This window comes from Typopeltis vanoorti, chromosome 12, assembly GCF_054136105.1.
Source record: "Typopeltis vanoorti isolate ZY-2024b chromosome 12, IOZ_Tvanoo_1.0, whole genome shotgun sequence".
In the NCBI taxonomy this organism is placed as follows: domain Eukaryota; kingdom Metazoa; phylum Arthropoda; class Arachnida; order Uropygi; family Thelyphonidae; genus Typopeltis; species Typopeltis vanoorti.
Window position 1 is genome coordinate 37,279,393 of NC_143560.1, and position 20,842 is coordinate 37,300,234.

General features: G+C 34.1%; 1 protein-coding gene across 4 annotated transcripts in view; it reads right to left on the reverse strand.

Annotated features, from left to right (window-relative positions):
• The window catches only part of LOC150100704 (uncharacterized), a 136,630-nt gene that overhangs the window by 76,947 nt on the left and 38,841 nt on the right, over positions 1-20,842 (reverse strand). For all 4 annotated transcript variants that reach the window (XM_090402032.1, XM_090402036.1, XM_090402035.1 and 1 more), the window contains exon 2: positions 17,120-17,239. The gene's annotated coding sequence lies outside the window, so the exon portion shown is untranslated. The remainder of the gene's footprint in view (positions 1-17,119; positions 17,240-20,842) is intronic.

The window sequence follows — 20,842 nt, forward strand, 5'->3', positions numbered from 1 at the left end:
AATATGTAAAGCACTTTCTGCTTCACACCAGGTAACGATTTTCTCATCATTGCTATTTTCTTCCTTGGAGTCACTACTACTATTATCTTCTTCTGGTGTATGAGAGATTTGTTTTAAGATGTCAGCGTCTGTCGGAATACCCAAAGTTGCGACGCCATTATCAATGTCTATAAAATTATCAATCTCTGCGCACGTTTCAAAACTGTTCAAGTTTCGCGCTTTTAACCACGCTGATAACGCGCTTTTAACCACTCTTCATCTTCTTCAGATTCGCACTCGTATTCCGCAAGACCGGCTTTCTTAAAACAGTTTTGTATCGTAGACGATGACACCAAATTCCAAGCATCACTCATTAAACATATTGCGTGAAGTACACTGATCTTCAAGTCGTAAGCATAAGCATTTTCCGCAGATTTTTCTCTGCGTTCTATCAGTTCCAAGACTAACAGATGACGAAAATGGGATTTAAAACATCTAATTATGCCTTGATCAAGTGGTTGCAAGACAGATGTCACATTCAGTGGCAAAAAAACAAGTTTTATGTTTGTTAAATTAGCCACTACAGGATGGGCAGGACAGATGTCTATCAATAACAAAATTTTCTGGTTTTCACTGTGAAGATTTTTATCCCACTTGCGAATTTCATTTTCAAAAATTGAAGATGTCATCCAGGCCTTCTTATTCGCTGTATAATCAACGGGAAGTTTCTTTATGTTTTTAAAGCATCTAGGCTTTGCTGATTTTCCAATTACAAGAAGCTTTCTTTTATCGCTACCGATCATGTTCGCACAAACTAAAACCGTGAGTCTATTTTTGATAATTTTTCCCCCAATGCACTTTTCGTTTTTAAATTGAAAAGTTTTATCGGGCGTTAAATTATAAAAAACCCCTGCTTTGTCTGCATTATAAATGTTGTTGTATCCATACCTTCATTTGATGTCCGGCCATACATTCTTGATCCAGTCAGAAACAACGTTTTTGTCAATGGACAACGCCTCACCACTTACTTTTACGAAGACAACACCGTTTCGGCTCTTAAAGTGATCAATCCACCCATTGTTGCATTTAAAATCACCATAACCAAGTTGAACAGCAAATTTTTCGGCTTGAACTTTCAAAATTGGTCCGCTAATAGGTAAGCCAGCGGTTCTTTGCACTTTAAACCACGAAAGAAGTGCCTCGTCAATGTCACTTTTTAATTTTTTTACACTTCGATAAATTGTTTTCAAAAGCTTTCAGAGTCAACTCGCGATTCTTCCAAACTGTTGATATTGTAGATGGGGACAAACCATACTTCTTTGCTACTGTCAGATTTGATTGGCCACTTTCCGCCTCCCGTATAATTTCTACTTTTTCGGAAACCGATAAAATTTTCGGTTTGACTCCCGACATTTTTCCACAACCAGAAATGCGTACGTACGAAATGTCAGTAAAGGAACAACTAACATGTATTATTCATTCGTTATTCCCATGAAATGAATTCGTAATAAACATGAAATACATGCATTAAATCTAATGCAATTCAAATATACCTTCAAAATTATTTGTTATAAACGTGAATTCGCTGTAACGAATTCACCGAGTTCTACTGTATTTGTAGCCTTGCCTACTCTTTAATTATGGACTGTGCACTGTAACAGTAGTTACGTTAAGATCAATTTAATTCTAAGGCAATTTTAAAAAATACAAAATTTATATGGTTATTTGTTTAAAAGAGAAATATACCAACCACTGTTTTAAATTTGTAGTCAATGTAGCCATACATGTCAATATTAACCTCTCCAAGGAAATGTGGGATATTTTTTTTTTCATATCATCTGACCCAGATACCGGATTTCAATTCTCCAAATCACCAACACCAATCCAGAAAGCAAAATCACACCAGTCCCCACAAAATGAAATATAACTTCCTGTATATATCATCACTGACATAAAATACATGCTAGGTATCCAAAGAATGGCATGAAATAAAAGCTCTCCTAATCAAGGCTGGTAATGCAAAACTTTTGAATGTGGAAAATTTCACTTTGATTTTAGAAATTCAATTAATTTCTAAATGAGTATCTTTAATTCACAACAAAATAATCATTCTGATATATTAATTACCTGGCCTAGTGGCCACGTGGATATCATGTCAACTTTCCAACCAAAAGGATATAGCTAATTCAAATCCCACCACAGGTACAGAAAAATTGTGGAAGAGAAATTTGGAAAACAGGATGGGTTCAAGCCAAATAAATAGAGATTGTCAAGATCAGATTTTCACTTTAACAAAAAAAAAAAAAAAAAAAAAAAAAGCTGAGTAATTGTCGGAATATGACAAGGATCTGTATTAAGTTTGTAGATCTGGTTTGATAAGTTTGTAGTGCTCTTTGCTTTATGCAGATGATATTGTTCTACTAAACGCATCCAGTGCAAGTCTACAGGTTCTCTAACTATACTGAATAACAACTGTAACAAATTTGACATGAAAATCAGCAATAAAAAGATCAAAATATGAAAATAGGCAGGAATGTAGAAAACTTCAGCTGCATTCTGAATGGAGCCTATAGAACAAGTAAAATATTTCAGCTATTTACATACAGTTTTAGTGAGGATGGCAAATATGGAAATAGACAACAGAATAAGCAAGGCTGGTATGATGGGGAGCCAACTGAACAGAGATTTTTTATAGAAAAAGACAGAAATTAGACAAAACACTAAACTATCAGTATACAAGGCAGTGTTCAAATCGATTTCAAGTTATGGATCTGAACAATTGAGTTAGAAATAAAGCCCATGATCAAAGATTAGAAACCACAGGTAGTTCTCAGAAAGATTAGGGAGTGAACAGATAACATCAATGGCAGAATCATATTAAAGATGAAGACATTAGGAAGGAACTTGACATTATTTGCACTCAAGGATATGTGAGCAGGTCTAATCTAAGGTGATAATGGTCACTTAAAGAGAATGGGAGAAAAAAGGTTAGCAAAACAGGTTTGATGACCCATAGGAAGACTAAGGTCTAGGTGGATTGATTCATTCAGAAGTGCCTCAGAAGAACGAAATGTTAGATATGACAATATTGGAGAGCTGACAAGTAATAGACTATCAAATTGTTGATAGGAGATTGTTAATAATGTAAACTTATTCATGTGGTGCTGTCATAGTAGCCTGAACACTCTTTGATGGTACATATCAAGAAATTGATGATGAAATGCAAAATTTGTGTAATTTTCAAGTGACTTCTCATGTGCACAGGAGAAATCACGTGAAGTCAAGTGGAAGTCGCACTTTACTGTTGTAGAAGAAAGCTCAGTCATTCTTTCAAATAAGCAGTGATGCTAAAAAAAAATGATTAATTTTATTTAAAAAAATGAAATGAATAAAGAATGATTAATTAGAATGACAAGCTTATAACAAGCAGCATTTGGTCATGATCCTTTGGTGGAACTTTTTTTGATGACAAAGAAATGGTTTCTGATATAATATTACTGTGATCAGGAGACAACACATGAATCAATATCAAGTCTTTCTTGAACCATGATTCTACCATCTTTTTTGTTAGACTGGATTGTCTGTCACAGCCAAGTAACTTGGCTTCATAAAACTTTAATTAATGCTATGGTAAGGCAGTTAATCGTATCTAATAGTCTACTATTTCTGTTGATTGTGTGTGTTCTCTGGCCAGTTAGTCTGTTTTGCAGGAGGAAAAACCAGTTTCCAGGAAACAAAATTCATACCATTTCCACATCAGACCACCCAACTCACTTTCAGCTGAAAAGCATTAATAAAGATTCTTTGTGTCCTAGACATAATTCAAATCTAGGTCTTTTCGACCAAAGAGCAAATATAACTATTTCTTTGAGACTTATTAAGGAGCTAATGAAATGTAAGAGATTATATTATAAAAATGTGCAAGAAAGAGTAGAACTATTTATTTAATGCTGAGGAAAGTTGAGAGAACATTTTCAGAGAAATGGAGCTTTCGTTTGAATAATTTGCTGCAAAACATACTCAACAAAAGCAAACTCTGCAATATGCAGTGGTATTAATCCCAGAAAACTGATCAGGTATAAAAATTAAAATGAAAAGTTATGACTTACATTTTTTATAATTCTGTCAGTATGTTAGTCGAAGTTCCTAGAACCTTCAAAAAGGCATCTAGTCCAGTGCAAATCAGTGGAATTTTTTTCTTGCAAGGGTGTTAACGTAAAAAAAAAAAAAGTTGCAATGAAATTTAGGACTGTTGTATCATTTTGCCTGAAAGTTTCAATTTTTCAGAAAAGGGCAGTGTGGTTGATTAATAACATCTCTTACAGATCCTCTTTAGCCACTTTCTCATAGAAGATCAGTTTCTGCATCATGTCTCTTCTACAGATAATTTCCATGGCCAATGTTCAGCAGAACACCACTTTCTCATAGAAGATCAGTTTCTGCATCATGTCTCTTCTACGGATATTTCCATGGCTAATGTTCAGCAGAACTACTATCTGTTACACCTCTCCCAGATCTACAGGAACTCAGGCAACAGCTACTCAATATCCCTTTTGCATATTCACCTGCTACTCCCAATCAACTTTCATTCCATCCACCTTAGTTCTGTTGAACAGTCTCCCCCATGAAGCATTTCCAAAGGACTACGGTCTCCAGGTGTTTAAGAATATACTCTGCTTCCTGGCCCTGGCCCACACATGGCATTTATTTGATGCAGGCCTAATGCCCCTTATGTGTTGGATTAATATAAAAACATTTGATTTTCAAAGTATACACTTCCTTGAATGATTCAGCATTGTAAAGAAATTTGAAGACCTACTGATATTACGTAAATGTTTCATCTAATATAATTAAATAAATAATTGGACTACATTCAAGAAGAATGTGGTAATAAACTACTTCATAGCTCACTAGGTGTGGTGTATCACGTAGCTTATTTAATATTTTTTTTTGAAAAGAATCATCAACATTAGAATCATTGCTTATAATTCTTTTCACCTTTTTAACAAAGTGAATATTCTCATCCTCAAACTACAAGAAAGTTTATTTAACAAATAAGATGAATAACACATCTGCAGGTCACCAGACAAACTAAAGCAATTATAAAGGGGAAAAAAAAATCTTAGTTTCAGATTGTATACTTAAATTGTTACCCATGTTGTGAATGCATTTCAACCTACATTAATGAGACATGGACCATTAAAACAGTGTACTCACACAAATTCTCCCTCCCTCCCTTTAAAAAAACACCATATTGTACAGCAAAACAAAAGTGAAAGTTCTATTGTAGTTCTGTATAACATCTTAACAACCTATTTCAAAATAATTCATAAGGGAAACTTATTCTGAGAATTTTCAAAAAATTTTTTTCTTTTATCTCTATAAAGAACTTCTCTTAGTTTTCACAGTTTATTTCAAAGAAAACATTCAATAAACCTTTGCCCTCCCTCTCTCTCTTTTAAATCAGCTGTACAAAAAAGGTTGAAATAGGAAAGTGCAGTGTTATACAAAATCTGCATTTCCAAACATGTTGATATGCCAGTGACCATGTGATACGGGATTTATGCATTGTTATATTAAAGAGTTTAGAATTTTCTTTGGTAATTAAGATAAAAAAAAGCCTATGATTATTTTACAAAAGTAACAATGACTATGGTGTGTGTGTGTGTGTGTGTGTGTGTGTGTGTGTTATGTTTTACTGTATTTTCAATGACTGTAGGAGAGGTAAGTATGGAAGTCCTAACCCCTAAATTTAAATTCTGCACTGCAAGTTCAATTAATTGATCTTTATTTTATGTACAGATACAGATTTTTCTCTCCAAAGATTATCTCTCCAAAAAATCCCAATCTCCTCTCCGTCTTCTCAAAACATTTAATTAAATTAAAAAAAATATAATTAAAAAAAAAAAAAAAAAAAATATATATATATATATATATGTAGTCATAGGAATTCATAATAATATGGAGTGATACTCTGAACTGCTGGAGTTAAGGTGTGGGAAACTGACTGTAAAGACTGTTTTGCTTTCTTTACCATTTTTGTCGATGATGTAGGATGATATAATCATAAAAATTGAAATTCCAGTATCCATTAATACACACTTCACTGAGCAAAGAAACCAAACTATTTTATGCAAGATATGATGCAGTCAGCCCTCAACTTGTGCTAGGGTTCCATTCCAATGATCATGTTATAAATCAGAAACCATTATATGAACCATAATTATATGTTAGCGATTAGTATGACTAAAGGCTAAAACTTTTAGGTCTGTTTTATTATATTTTTGAATGTATATATATTGCACTTTGTTTATAGTGAAATAATACAAGGTAGAAATTATAACAAAATTTCTTTATAGAGTACTGTAATAAACATGACTATATGAGGTTTTTGTGAACTTATAAGAAACAGGATCGCTTAAGAGTCAAAGACAAATAACCGGGAGGCCTCCCCATTACCTTTCAGGAATACGGAGAACTGATTGGGCCTTCTGACCTAATGTGCAATCCTCACCTTCAGCCATGAATCAGTTGATGGCGATCAGTCAGTAGCTGCCATCCAGCCACTAATTGATTACCATCACCTCATTCTTCTCCAGAATAATGGAAAGAGTTATCAACAGTTAACTTCACCTTCATTACCACCTAGAGGTATAGCAGTTAATCAGTGACTACCAGTATAGATTCTGCCACAATAGATCCATAGCTACCTTTTTGTCTACACATCAGCTATCATTGTACTCATGCCATGTAAAGGTTTGGAGAAACATACTGTCACGATTTACATTTGACCACTGTTTAGTATTGAGGCTTGCTGATTAGCTTGCTAACCTTTTGTCTATCTGTTACACTCTGTAAATGAGTAATAAGCTCTCTCCTGCCACTGCATGTGTAGCTCTCCCTTTCATCAAGCTTCTCCACCACTTTCTGCTGTACATAAATGACCTACTCTCAGTTGCCACTAATCCTATCCACAGGTTTTCTGAAAAGTTTCATCTTACTCATTCAACAACCATGCAGTGTTCAGCATCCCAAGCTTCAAATCATCTGCAACTAATGCCTTAAATATGGATCTCCATGCCATTCTTCAGTGGGCAGATATAACCTAGTCACCTTGAATACTACCTAAGTGCAATCATGCCTTTTTTGTTTTAAAAGGGATCTTAGCTCACCTACCCTTACCTTAATTAAAACACAATCGCCAGACAGAATCAGCCCCCCCCCCCCCACTGACTGACATTTATCAGCCTCTCCTGACATAAAACATATCACAACAGTATCCCCAGCCTCTAAAAGCTAGGCATTGTTTTTCACTCAAGATGCTATTGTTCACCCATCCAGCTACTAATCATCCTTATTGACATAAGGTTGATCAACTCCTTAAAATACTGTTCACATGTTTAAGGTAGTACACTTAAAATCTTCCAAAACTTTTTTTGCTTCTGAACAGAGAGTGATTCGGTTGATTTCAGAAATTAACTGAATCTAAATAAATATGGTTGCATTAAACTTCCAAAAATTTGGGAAACATTAATTATCAGAGATCCCACCTTACATTCTAGGCCACCTACAATCGCCCATAAAGGACGCACCTCCTAGATAGGAATTTAGAGTCACCCATGTGTGTGTGATATATATTCCCTGAAGATGTCTCAGTGACTGAGGCGAAAAATTGGAAGTATTAAAATCAGTTTTAATCCTTTCCAAGTGCTGTATATATTCCATTAAGCCTCCAACATGATGAACTCCTGCCTTATTTATTTCTCATTTCAGATTTTGATAAGCTAAGATTGATAGTACATGGAGATTTTAATCAATCCCTTGTGTGCTATCAACTGTTCCCTCATGGCCTTGATCCACGTACTGGACTGTTCTAAACTTGTAAATATCCACCTTATACTTCCATTTCTGAATGAAACTTTCTTCTGCTTGGCCACCTCCCGAGTCAGCATCTCATGATTACTCTTCACAGCAGACAAGTTCAGAGAATAAATTGTGAATAAAGTAGTAGTACTATCAACAGATTCAGAAGTTTAAAACTGCCTGCTGCTTCCTCACAAGTCTAAAGTGATTATTCTGAATAATCAAGAAATTCCACTTTCTTCCCCTCAATATGCTACCTGCTCGTTTTAATACACATTCCTACAGTAGAACTACTTAAATTCCATCTTCTGTTACATCCTCAACTAATCTGTCTAAACTTCTGAGTCATCCTTTACATTGCCATGCCTAAAACAACCTTCTATAACCATCCAGTCCTGATAGTTCCTGTTCTACAAATAGAAGTTATACATTCATATACCACTATGACATGAATGCTTGCAAATATCTTCAGATGATAGATGAATTTCATTGCCACTGCATGATGTGAGACCATCATCATGCTTAATGAAGAACTTGAATTAGCCGGGAAAGTACAATATTTGGTCTCTCGATGAAGGTTTCCATATTATTTAATTCCATTTTATTTGATGAGCTAAGATTGATAGTACATGGAGATTTTAATCAATCCCTTGTGTGCTATCAACTGTTCCCTCATGGCCTCATTAGAGGTTTATAACTTTTGTTGGATTTCCCTTAAAAAAAAGTTCAAAGTTATTATATATTGCCTTATTTTACTTTTGTGCATTGGGCATGATTCCTCTATTATCCTAATAACACATATCCTTCCATGTCTATTCCAATCTCTGTATATCATCAGGTAACCAAGTGTTTCATATAAGCCAATAACCCTTGGACAAACCAACTTGATCAGTACTACAAACTCACTGAAAGTGTTTCGGCATGGATCTTTGATATTTATTATCACCACCACATGAACAGCTCCAAGGGTCTAAATGACTGATCATGGAAGGCCCATATTAACTATTTACACGACACATATAAGGGGGACCAGAAAGTAATCAATTTTTTGAACTACATTTTTAATATAAATTTTATTAAAGAACAAATTAACATTATTCAATTCTATAATTGCCATCGTTAATTATAACCTTATTCCAACGATCTACTAAGTTTAGAATTCCTTTTTGGAAAAAAGGTTTTTTTCTTTGGAGGCAAAAAATGATATCAAACTCCTTTGGACATCATCTTGTGAACAGAAGGTTTTATTTCTTATGCTGTTCTAAGGACTTGAATAAGTGATAGTCACTAAGGGCAATATCTGGCTAATATGGAGGATGTGGTAGAAGTTCCCATCCTAACTGCCTAATTTTTTCTTCAGTCATTCCTGCAGAATGTGGTTTGGCATTATCTTGCTCCAAAATTACCCCTTTTCGATTGACAAGCACAAGACGTTTGATTAACAATGCTTGATGTAGTTGCTCTAATTGTTCACAGTAGATGGCTGCTGTGATAGTCTTACCTTGTTCCACGAGTTTCTAATGAATAATTCCATGAATATCCCACCAAACGCACAACAGAACCTTTTGTGGATGAAGTCATCCACAAAATCTTCAACTTCATGCAGTTAGCTTCTGTCAGTATATACATAGCATGTAATCTTTTCATCCCAAAGTGCATAAGCTTACACTTTTCCACATAACTGACACCCATTAACTTTTGTTCATATTGTCTATTTACTGTCATTCTGCTAAATCTCTAAATCACCTGTCTTCAAATCATTTCCTTTATCATTAACATAAATGTGAAACAATAGCAGCAGTCTTGTGGCAGTGTGCTAGTCACCCTTGTATCCATATCTCTAACTTTATATCCATCCCCATCTGCTCCAACTTATGCAACAAAGTTCTATATTGTATCCTGCAAAATGCTTTTGCAAACTGCAGCAGTATCATCATGTAGGCATTCACCTGATCCAACTTTGCTGTCATTATTATAAAATAAAACAAGTTGCATAATTATATATATATATATATATCCCTTTATATTATAGCTGGAGATTTAAATGCATAAATTGGAACACAATAAGACCAGGAATATGTCAGATTTAATGAATTAGTGCAAAATAAATGTGTCTATATAGAACGAATAATTTCAAGAAATCAATAACTTGAAAACTGCAATTCTTGAGGGGGGGGGGTCAAAAATGTAACCTGCAGATAAATTAGATATAAGGGAAAAAAAAGTTTAAGGTTGAGCTATTACAGGACAGAAGAATAAAATTACAATTTAACAAAAAGTTTTAGTGAAAACAGAAGTGAATCAAACCAGGAACAGGGACCTACTCATCAAACTGCCATCCTATAGTCTGCCTTCCACACTCTGCAATTGGGTTGCCAACTTTCTCACTGGTTGCTAATTTCATGTCATGGTGGACGGCATACTCTCCTCAGATTTCCCCACCAATGCAGGAGTACCCCAGGATTTTGTTCTTTCACCAGCTCTCTTCCTCTTGTATCTAAACAACCTGTTCTCACAGACTTCTAATCCTATCCATAGCTTTGCTGATGACAGTACACTCCACTCCTCCTTTTCATTCGACAAATCGGTTGGTATGCAAGTATTAGAATCCTCAAGATCTAGCACAACCAGGGACCTGAACTCAGATCTCCTAACTATATCCAAGTGGGGCAAAGACAACCTTATAAACTTCAATGCCACCAAAACTCAGTTCTGATCTCTCGCAAGAAAGAGCTCACATTCCTCCCTCTTACCTTCAGTAATACTGAGATATTCAAACATGATCAGATTTCTCTTCTTGGACTGACTTGAACCTCTGATCTTTCCTGACACAACCATATTTCAACTATAGCTTCTGCAGCAGCCAAAAAATTGTACTTTTTCACATAAAACAGCTGCTAATTCTATACAAAGCCTAAATCTGCCCCAGCCATGGAATATTGCTCCCATATTTAGGGTTGTGCAACAAAATCCTCTCTAAGATTGCTTGATTCTATCCAGAAGAGGGTAATCTGGCTAATTAATGATCCCTCTGTCATAGATGTTCAGTTTCTGTCTTGTGCCTCTTCTACAGATACTTTTATGGACAGTGCTCTGCTGAATTGGCCACTATTATTCTTCCACTCTCCTCCAAAATCATTAAAACAAGAGCTACTGCTAACCAACAACCTTTAACAGTCCATCTGCTTCTGTCCTTTGAAACAGCATCTCCAGCTCTGCCTTCTCCAAAGTTTATAACCCTCAGCTGTTCAAGCAAAATGTAAACAAACTCCTCCATTCTTCTATTCCTCTTGCCACATATGGTGGACTGAATTTATATTTATATATATATATATATAAAAGAGAAATATGGATATATCAACAGAAAAAAAAAACAAAAAAAAACAATGCTTTTGAGTAGTGGCAAACAATCAGGTCTAAGAAATAAGTTTCAAATTTTAAATACTTCATTCAGATTTCTGGATATTTAAACAGAATAATATGGGAAAATTTTAAAAAAATCTAAATATTGCAACTAAGACTATATATCACTTGTGACTTCAAATCATTTCCATTATCATTAACATACATGTGAAAGAGTAGGAGTGCAGTCCTGTGGCACCGTGCTAGTCACCTGCCTTCTCCGTAAAAGAAATAATAAGACCAGTTTTAACTTATGTAACTGAAACAAGAGCTGTAACAGTCAAAATCAAACAGTTAAATAACCAGTGCAGAAATGAAAACTCTTATGGAAATCATGGAAAAAACAAAATAATATGCTGTATTACCTGAAAGGCTTTGATTTGTTGATAACTTGGGCTAACCACTAGTGAACTCTTGAAGGATGTCAATTGGCTGCAACTTGTTCATCAAAAAAATTTGTTTGGCTAAAGAGCTCTAGTATTATCCCCTTTAAGAAAATAAAAGGGATTAGAGGCCAACCAATAAATGAATGGACAGCAAACAATAAAAAGGAATGGCAAAAGTTTGTTAACAGAATGCAAAAAGAAAAACCAAACAACAAGTACTAGAAGACCATGGAAGTAATGGTGGGATGGTTTGCTATAAACATTCTTTGCAACAGGTGTAAGATCTAAGGCAGAAGAAGAATTAAGACATACATCCACTAATAAACAGCTGCTAACAGCTACCCACTATACAATTGTTTCCATGCTTAAAATAAAATAAAAATACAATGACTGAACTGAAAATGTCATATTTTATTCAAAATAAATGATTATTTTGAATAAAATATGACAGTGTAGTTAATGGGAAAATTCATTAACTACACTGGAACTTAAGCTTCCTGTGAGAACCGCATGCTACTTTTTTAAACAATACTCTTACTTTACTCTAAGCCAATCAACCAACCAGCTCAAATGATTTTCCAACGCATCAAGATAATTACTATTACTATTATTACGGGCAACTCCAGGGAGTCATTAGACTCATCGAGGGAGGCCCCAAATCATATTCATCACAACTATTCGACATTCATACAGTATCTATCATACCTCGCCTTAAACTCATTCACTGTCACAGACTCAGGGAGCGCATTCCACTCATTCACTACTCTAAAAGTAAAGAACCCAGCTCTAACACCTTTACTAACCACACTTTACTAACCAGTTTCCATGGATGTCCCCTAGTCCTCCCACAACCAGCCCTGTTCTCAAAAATATCTTCTGAATTAATTTTATAGAAACCCTTCAGTAATTTGAATGTCTCAATCATATCTCCCCTCTTCCGCCTATCAACCAATTTTTGCAACCCACAAATCCTCAACCTGTTCTCATACGGTTCATTCCACAGACCTGCTATCATCTTGGTCACTCGCCTCTGGATCCTCTCCACCTTCTCCCCATCAAGAAGATTAGGAAATTAGGAAATTACTGTACATATATTGGTTTTCAATAAAACAAACTTCAGCTATAGCTATCAGATGCAACTATCATATATATATATATAAAGTTTTATCATCATATCTAACTTACAATAACATTGTCTCTCACAATGATCACTTGTAACAATGTGATTGATTATTACTACACACATAATTACAAGACTGATCACAATCAAATTATAAAACATGGTAGATACTGCTACTTCCAATATTATTATTTCAACATTGCTTATTAACTCAAGCCGGCAGAATGCAAAAAGAGCTAATACCTTTTATTCCCTTATAGGGTAGGTGAGGCCTAGTTTAGCCCTTTTGAAGACTAAGGGGGGCGGGGGGTTCGATTTCCATTGAACCCCCCGCCCCCCTTAGTCTTCAAAAGGGCTAAGGGGGGGCGGGGGGTTCGATTTCCATTGGTAGCCAATGACTAACAAGTGTCACAATCTCTTGATCCCTAACACAATATCTGAAATAGTGTGGGTTCTATGGTCGATTTTCTTGAGTTTACAGGATGAAAAACTTCTTTGCCTGTGGCAGAAATTGACTAACGCGGGAACCAGTTGAAGATAGGCTTAGAAAAAGTTCCTCTAGTTAGCAACTAGAATCGAACTTAAGCCATTCTTCAGGCAGTCTAGCACAGAGGATGCAAGTGCCCACTTCCACTTTGACTGCCAGACTTAAGTTGGCAGTCGAAAAACAAATATTAAGAACCAACCAGATTAGAAAAGCTGCTTGCCAATTTCTTTGATTAATTTTTTTCCCTACATTTTAATCATATCACATAACAATTTTCAACTGAAAACAGAAATGTTTATTAAATTAAATTTAAAGAAACAAATTTAAAGTATGAATTTAGAAAATTAAAAATAAGAATGAAGTGAAACAGAACTATCAAAACATTGAATTATTCTCTAATGTATATTTAAACACTTTTCACAGTTGACAAGATAACTGATTTAGAAAAACTACAGAAAGCTATCCTACATCTAAAGAAAATAGTCAATGATTTTCAGAGTGATAATCTTAACATAAAAACTAAAGCAATGGCTTTTAAACGTCAAGATCCAACTAGAAGTAAAATAGTAATAAAATTTTAGAACATGTTACTACTGTTACATATTTTGAATGCATAATTTCAAGAAGATGAAAAGGAAAACTATGAAAATTATAAAATACCTAGAAATGACAGATGTAACAAATTCTATACTTAAACATAACCTAGTACAAAGACAAACTAGATTAAAAGTTTACAACATACTAAACTATACCAACAGTATTTCATGAAAGCAAAAGCTGGATAAGAAAACAAAGATTAAGATTAATAGTGATATGAAATTTCAGAAAAACAGCAAAATATACCCTATTTATCATAAAAGAAATGAAGAAACAATGAAACAAACTGAGAAATATAAAAACAACTGAAGCAAACAAAGATTAATCAAACAAACATTTCAATATAAATCATTTGAAATCAACAATGATGATGAAAAGTACGAAAATAAACTTCTAATAATGAAGACTTTTGGTATATACCAGTCTTGCTCAGAGAAAAAAAGCAGTTAACATGAAAATGTAGGTAAACATAGCTGAATATAAAAAAAACTTTATAAAAATAAAAATGATATATCTTTATTAATTTCCTTGACATCAAAGAAAACTTGGTCATTCGAGATGGCAACCTGCTGCTGCCAAAAACAATGCACAGATATATGAACTGGAAATTTTTTGTGATATACAGTTATATCAAAAAATGCTGCATTTAGATAATAGTAAAAGATAACCAAGCCAGTTAGAAGCAGCTTTTGCTATTCTTAGAGACATTTCTTTAAGTATAAAATGTAGTTTTGGATAGCAGCTGGTTGTCAGTTTGAATGATCGAGTGGATAGTGTCAATGAAGAAACTTTGGGTTCAAATATCCTGCTGTGGCATGGATGTGGGTATGTGTGTGTGTAGCTATGAAATGGATTGAAAAATTCTATATTTAATCTCTATAGGACAAATACTACAGCAAAGCTGAGAGATTATATGACATTAGTCCACCCAAGCTACTAAAGTGTGCTATAGGTTACCAAACTTTCATGGGTGAGAATAACATTAATAAGAGTGGTTGTGCAACCACCAGCTGAAATTTAAGAATGATGTTTCTGGAAAGCTATAAATTTTAGAAAGTTAAATATAAAACCAAAATAAATAAATAACTGGAAATAATAATATATAACAGACCCTTTAAACGAAGGCCCAAACTGGTTTTATAAGCAGTGAGTTAATGTACTCCTGCTATATTTCTGTGAAGCATGTTCATCCATAAACCACCACTTTTAAACTTTTCTAAAATTTGCCAAATATACATATGCAACAGACTTACTGTTCAACCACGCAAATAGCTTTTCATTCATGCTTTCCATTTCCTGACATAACCTCCTTTCTAATGGTACAAGCTTTTTTTTTTTTAAAAAAAAAACTCAATTCCAAGTTACTTTGTTTGGGAGTAACGGATGAGGCACTAAGGCAGCCCCTGTATTACTGTCTGTTAATGTGTTTTTCTGCAGTTGCATCATGTTTGTGGAATGAAAAATGCTACCACCTTTATATGAGACTGGCTAACTCGCCTTAAGTTAAAATGTCCTTTAAAATTTGTGTCCTAGCTAGATGGGATTTGAATCTAAGACTGAAGAACTAAGTCCATACTGACTGAGCTTGTTCAAGCAATTGTAATTGAGATCCAATACTTTTGTATCATTTTGGTCAATGAACCTAAAATCAATCAACAGAATAATTTTACCTATTTACTTACAAGGTGGATTAGTGCCGTGTGAAACAGCTTAACGTGAAGCATCCACAATGCATCCTGGAATTCCACGGAAGTGCAGTATTAATGTTTAATTACATAAAAAAAGATTAAATAACCTTAATATAAAATGCTAATGAAATTATATTAGAACTATAAATTACCAATGTTATTAATAAAGAAAATTATTAATAAAACTTATTGATATTGCTAGGACATGTGGAAAGAATGGAAAGCAGAGTAATTAAACGAATATACCTAATTAAACAACTAGATCAGTGGTCGCCAAAGGGGTCGATATGACATTGTTAGGGGTCGATTCGGGCTCAGGGATCGACAGAAAAATATAAGACATCATTGTATGGGTAATATTTAATTCGGTTAACTTGGATTACCTCCATGACAAAAGACATGGAGGTAATGACAGCGCAATTAAGAGTGAATCGTGGAATCAGTACCTCCATCTTACAGGTCCATGAATAGGACCTGTAAGATGGAGTAAGGTTATGAAAATAGTTACTGAGGCCAATCAAGTAGGCCAAAATGACGTATTTACCAATAAACGGATGTTGGTGGTTCCTGCCGGCCGGCGCAGTGGGAGCGAGATTGCAACACGTGCGTGGTTCTTATTTACTGATACTTACAAGTATTCGATCCCAGTCTCATTTTTGCGCATCGACATACAAGTGAGCATTAATGTTATAAAATTCATCAACATACATATCATAATTCAATCACTATTCATTCATGAACTAAACTTCTCTATGTTGAAGAGTTGAGTAGCGCTGGTAGTAATACTAGTGATATTACTAGTGATAGTAATAGTAATATAATAATATATACTATATTATACATACAATAAACACTGTAACTATAAAATAAACAATCTAAAAACTCACATAACGTCTTTTTTTGCTTGTCCTATTATAATTATGTAATAGTAAAATATAGGGGGTCGATAAAAAGTCAAGAAACGCTTGAAGGGGTCGACGGGCAAATGACTTTGGCGACCCCTGAACTAGATGGATGATTCTTTGTGAAGAACAGAAAAGAGAGCATACAACAGTATTTGAGCTAAAGAATCTTGGGGAAAAAAAATAATAATAACAAAGAAGATTACAACCTGTACTATTCAAAGTGCTTGCCTTTTCACTAATACTAAGCAAATTTTAAAAAATTACCTAAAATCATTGTTGTTCAACTAATACATTAGGCAACAAATGAAATTATCAGTGCCCAATCACAATGCATATGGTCTGCAGGAACCTTATCTATAATTAGCAAGTTTTCATACCTTAAAACCATCCACATTACACTGCAGGTACAAAATGGAAACCAAGATTTTAATATTACTTTCACATTTGTAATGCTAATTTCCACAATCTTGAAAGTTGGAGTCTCGACTATACCAGTATCTCCAAGCAACTCTTTGCTTCCTGATCATGACTCTACTCATCATTAATTTAGCAAGAAATGAATAGCTATTTTTAATAAGCTATTAGCTATTATTAATAGCTAATAGATTATTATTAATAAGAATGTTCAACAAACTTATGTAATTTATACCAGGTTTTTAATTCATGGCTAGTTTTGGAGATTAAAGACTTACTTGGAATAATAATGCTCATTAATTAAGTCTAAGCTCAATCCAAATTGATTTGCTGCAGCTCTTTTTTAGTAATAATGTTATCACCAATTTAAAAATATCTTTGGTTGGGGAAGAAGTTCACTGAAAAAAAAATTATAATATATATAGATAGATAGATAGATAGATAGATATATGTAATTGTGTTTTTTTTCTGAGATTTCAGAAAACATTTTGAGGAAACTCCTATAAATGCTATAAACAGGAAATTGACTTTTTTTAAAATACACTTTTTAATAACTTTAAAATATATAAAATGTTACTGAGCTTACAAAGCAATTTCCAATAAATTAAATCATATCAAAATACAATTAACAATTATCATCTCTGTCTCATAATAAAAAGCTTTACAAGTGGTAATTCAACAGCTTTTACTAAATAAGATAACTTACTTAAAAAATGTAATCAATGGCATTTCCTGCTCTGAATGACAAAGGTAAAATACAGTGTGTGTTTTTTTTTTTATTATATTAATCCCTTTCCATGGAAAGATGAGAACCTACTGTACACTACTATGGGTGGTAAGTAAAGATTAGGAAGATATGTTTTTATGTATTTGTTGAGCATTTTGTTTGTAGTGTGAAAATCATCGACAAATGATGATACAACAAGATGCCATTATAGTAAATCATACAGTATCTGGCATTAGCAGCTTAGTAGTCAGCTAACAATCAACAGCTGTTAGCTCATCTGGGCAGCTGCTCAGAGAAGAATCATCTAAAGCAGAAGAGAAAAAAGAGGAAGTCCAAGTTTTTTAATGCTGAGGCAACTAAAGAAGACATGTAGGTAACCTTCGTATAACGCGGTACTTATACAACACAGTTTCGATATAAAACGGTCTACAAATTGTAGTAACCCTTTATCTTTTCGTATATTTTTCACCATGAGACTTAAAAATCAAATTTTATTTTCGTTAAATTTGTGTCTGTCCATATTGCGCATGTAGTTATAAGTAGTGAATTTATATTAGGGGAAATACCCTTTAGCAGGTTACAGCTAGCATGTTTGAAAATTGGTTTTTCAAGTGCATTTTTTACCTGATGTAGAAAGTCACACAAAGAAAAAGAATATCGACTTCAAAATTCTACTAATTTTAGATAACGCGCCAGGTCATCCAACAAGTTGAAGCCATCCGAATATTAAAATGACTTTTTTGACTGCTTAATACTACTTCACGTATTCAACCACTCGACCAACAAATAATATCAATATTTAAGTCATTATATTTGTCGAACATTCGAATTGATTTTGGGAAAAATGGAATCTAATCTAAACATGGCGCTGCCTCAAGGTGAAAAGAGTTTTCAATATTGAATTGTGTGAAAATTATTTCTCTGCCCATTACGGAATTACAACCCTCTACATTGAATGCTTGCTGGAAAAAAATATGGCCTGAAGTCATTCTGGAACAATATTTCGTACCTCCAGTGGATGAAGAGCTAAGTTGTATAATAAAAGTCGCACACATTTTTGGCGGAGAAGGCTTTTGTGATATGGTTGAAAATGAAATTAGTGAATTAATTGATGGGAAAACAGATTTAAATTAGGACAAACTGGTACAATTAATAGATGCGGTTGAACCAAATGGTGGGGGAAAGTTCTGCCGAAGATTCTGATTGTGATGAATCTGTTAAAGAATTCAGTTTAAAGAAATTAGCAGAAGAGTTGGACTTGGCAAGAAAGTTAAGAAGTTATTTTAAGGATAACGATCCCTTAATGGAGTACTCCGGAAAATTCGCGAGACAACTGGCTATTTGTTTAGTTCCATTTTACTTAATAAAAGAATTGCAACATAGTGGTAAGCAAGGTCTTATTACTGACTTCTTGATAACTAAACCAGCCAAAGTATGAGATGAGAATTATACAAAGATGTCCAAGAGATGACCATGTCTGGCCACTTGAAATAAAGAACATCTACGATTTTTGAAGGCAGTGATGATGATTAAAATATGCACTTTATTTTATTTTGTCTAAAACATTTATGCATCATGTGCAATGAAGTTCATGTAAAATTTGTAATTTTTATAAGTTTATACTATGTATTTGTTTCATAGTTTATGTTTTCTAAACTTATATGAATTACCTGAATCAACTAAAAATATATTTTTGTTGGATGTGTCATTATTATTTATATAATTAAAAAAAAAAAAGATTTCGGAACACTACTTTTTCTCTGTGATCTGAGTCTCACATAACGCGATTTATATAACGCGGCATTTCTATGTAACCTAACATCCTCATTATACGAGGGTTACCTGTATGTTTAAACCAGAAATTAAAAAAAAAATTATATTAATCCCACATGAGAGGCTGCAAAACCCATACACCTCAGTGCAGTGTTATGTGGGAAAGAAGAAAGAACCTACTGATATCTTTATCGATCAACCAGAGATTATAGTCTTTAAGGGAAAGTGGCCAAATGGCCAATACCCTAAAAAAATAATAAAATATAAACCAATTGGAAAGAGAAAGCCTCAAAAGAGGATATTAGATGGATAATGAGACCAGAATAGACCAATATTGTCTATATCCATAATTAGCATTATGATGATGGTGGGGATAGTGGCAAAAAATGGAAGACTCCAGAGCACAAAAGTAGAATGTATGAAAAACAAGACCGGTATGCCTGGAGATGGACAGATGGGCATTAAACAGCAGCTGCTTGTGTGTTCGTGAGTTCAAGAAAAACTAGAGGAATGGTGTATGCCAATTCACAAGAGCAGAAATCATGAAAATACTGTGGAAGTGGCAAAAAGCAGACACAGTACATCTATGAAAAAGTGTAAATTAAAGATGCCAAGAAATTATATTCTTGGTTTTATCCTTTATCCAAGCATTTATGCAGGAAGTAACTTCATGCACAAACTATCTATATAATCTATCTGTAATCATTTATGGGTCTGGCTCCCACTGATGAGACCTTAACAAAGGTCGAAACCAGTCTGGGTAGTGGTCCTTCCCATAATGCATAGTATTATACATGTCTGTAAGGATATGTGCATTGCATTATGGAATACTAAGGCAACTGTGAATTCATTAGCCTCTATATATAAGTAGCCCAGTCGTGCAGTTACTTCACATGCAAATTTGCTTACACTTGGATAAAGGATAAAACCGAGAATATAATTACTTGGCGTCTTTTAATTTATAATATAACCAAGTTGGAAAAACTTTCTAACATCTATGAAAAAGTGACTGAAGTCATTCAGAGATGGGGGGGAGGGGGGATTACTATTTACAATTGAATTGCCCTATTCTCGACAGCATTGATAATCTTTTTGAGAGATTTTTGGTGCACAATACATTATATGAGCAAATTACTCTAAGATAGTGACTTCTATGAAATAGTGACTGGAATGAATCTGAATGACAAAATCACTAATTAAATCACAGCAGATAAAGAAGAGGTTTACTTGAGAGGTTTTTGGAGCACCATTCCATATGTGAGAAAATATTTCTATGTAACAAATGCAATCTGGGGTTTACATGATATAAGAAGTTGTAAGATAATGTCTTGGGTGGAAAAGGACACCTAGTTCTTTAGATTGACAAGGAGGCTGTAGGTGTGACATGCTTATGCGAAGAGATGCTAAAGGTGTAGTTCAATTCAAAGAGAGAGAGAGAGATGGAAATGTTGAGAAATGAGACAGAAGGCATGAAGACTGAGTTAAGGAGGCCAAATAAAGA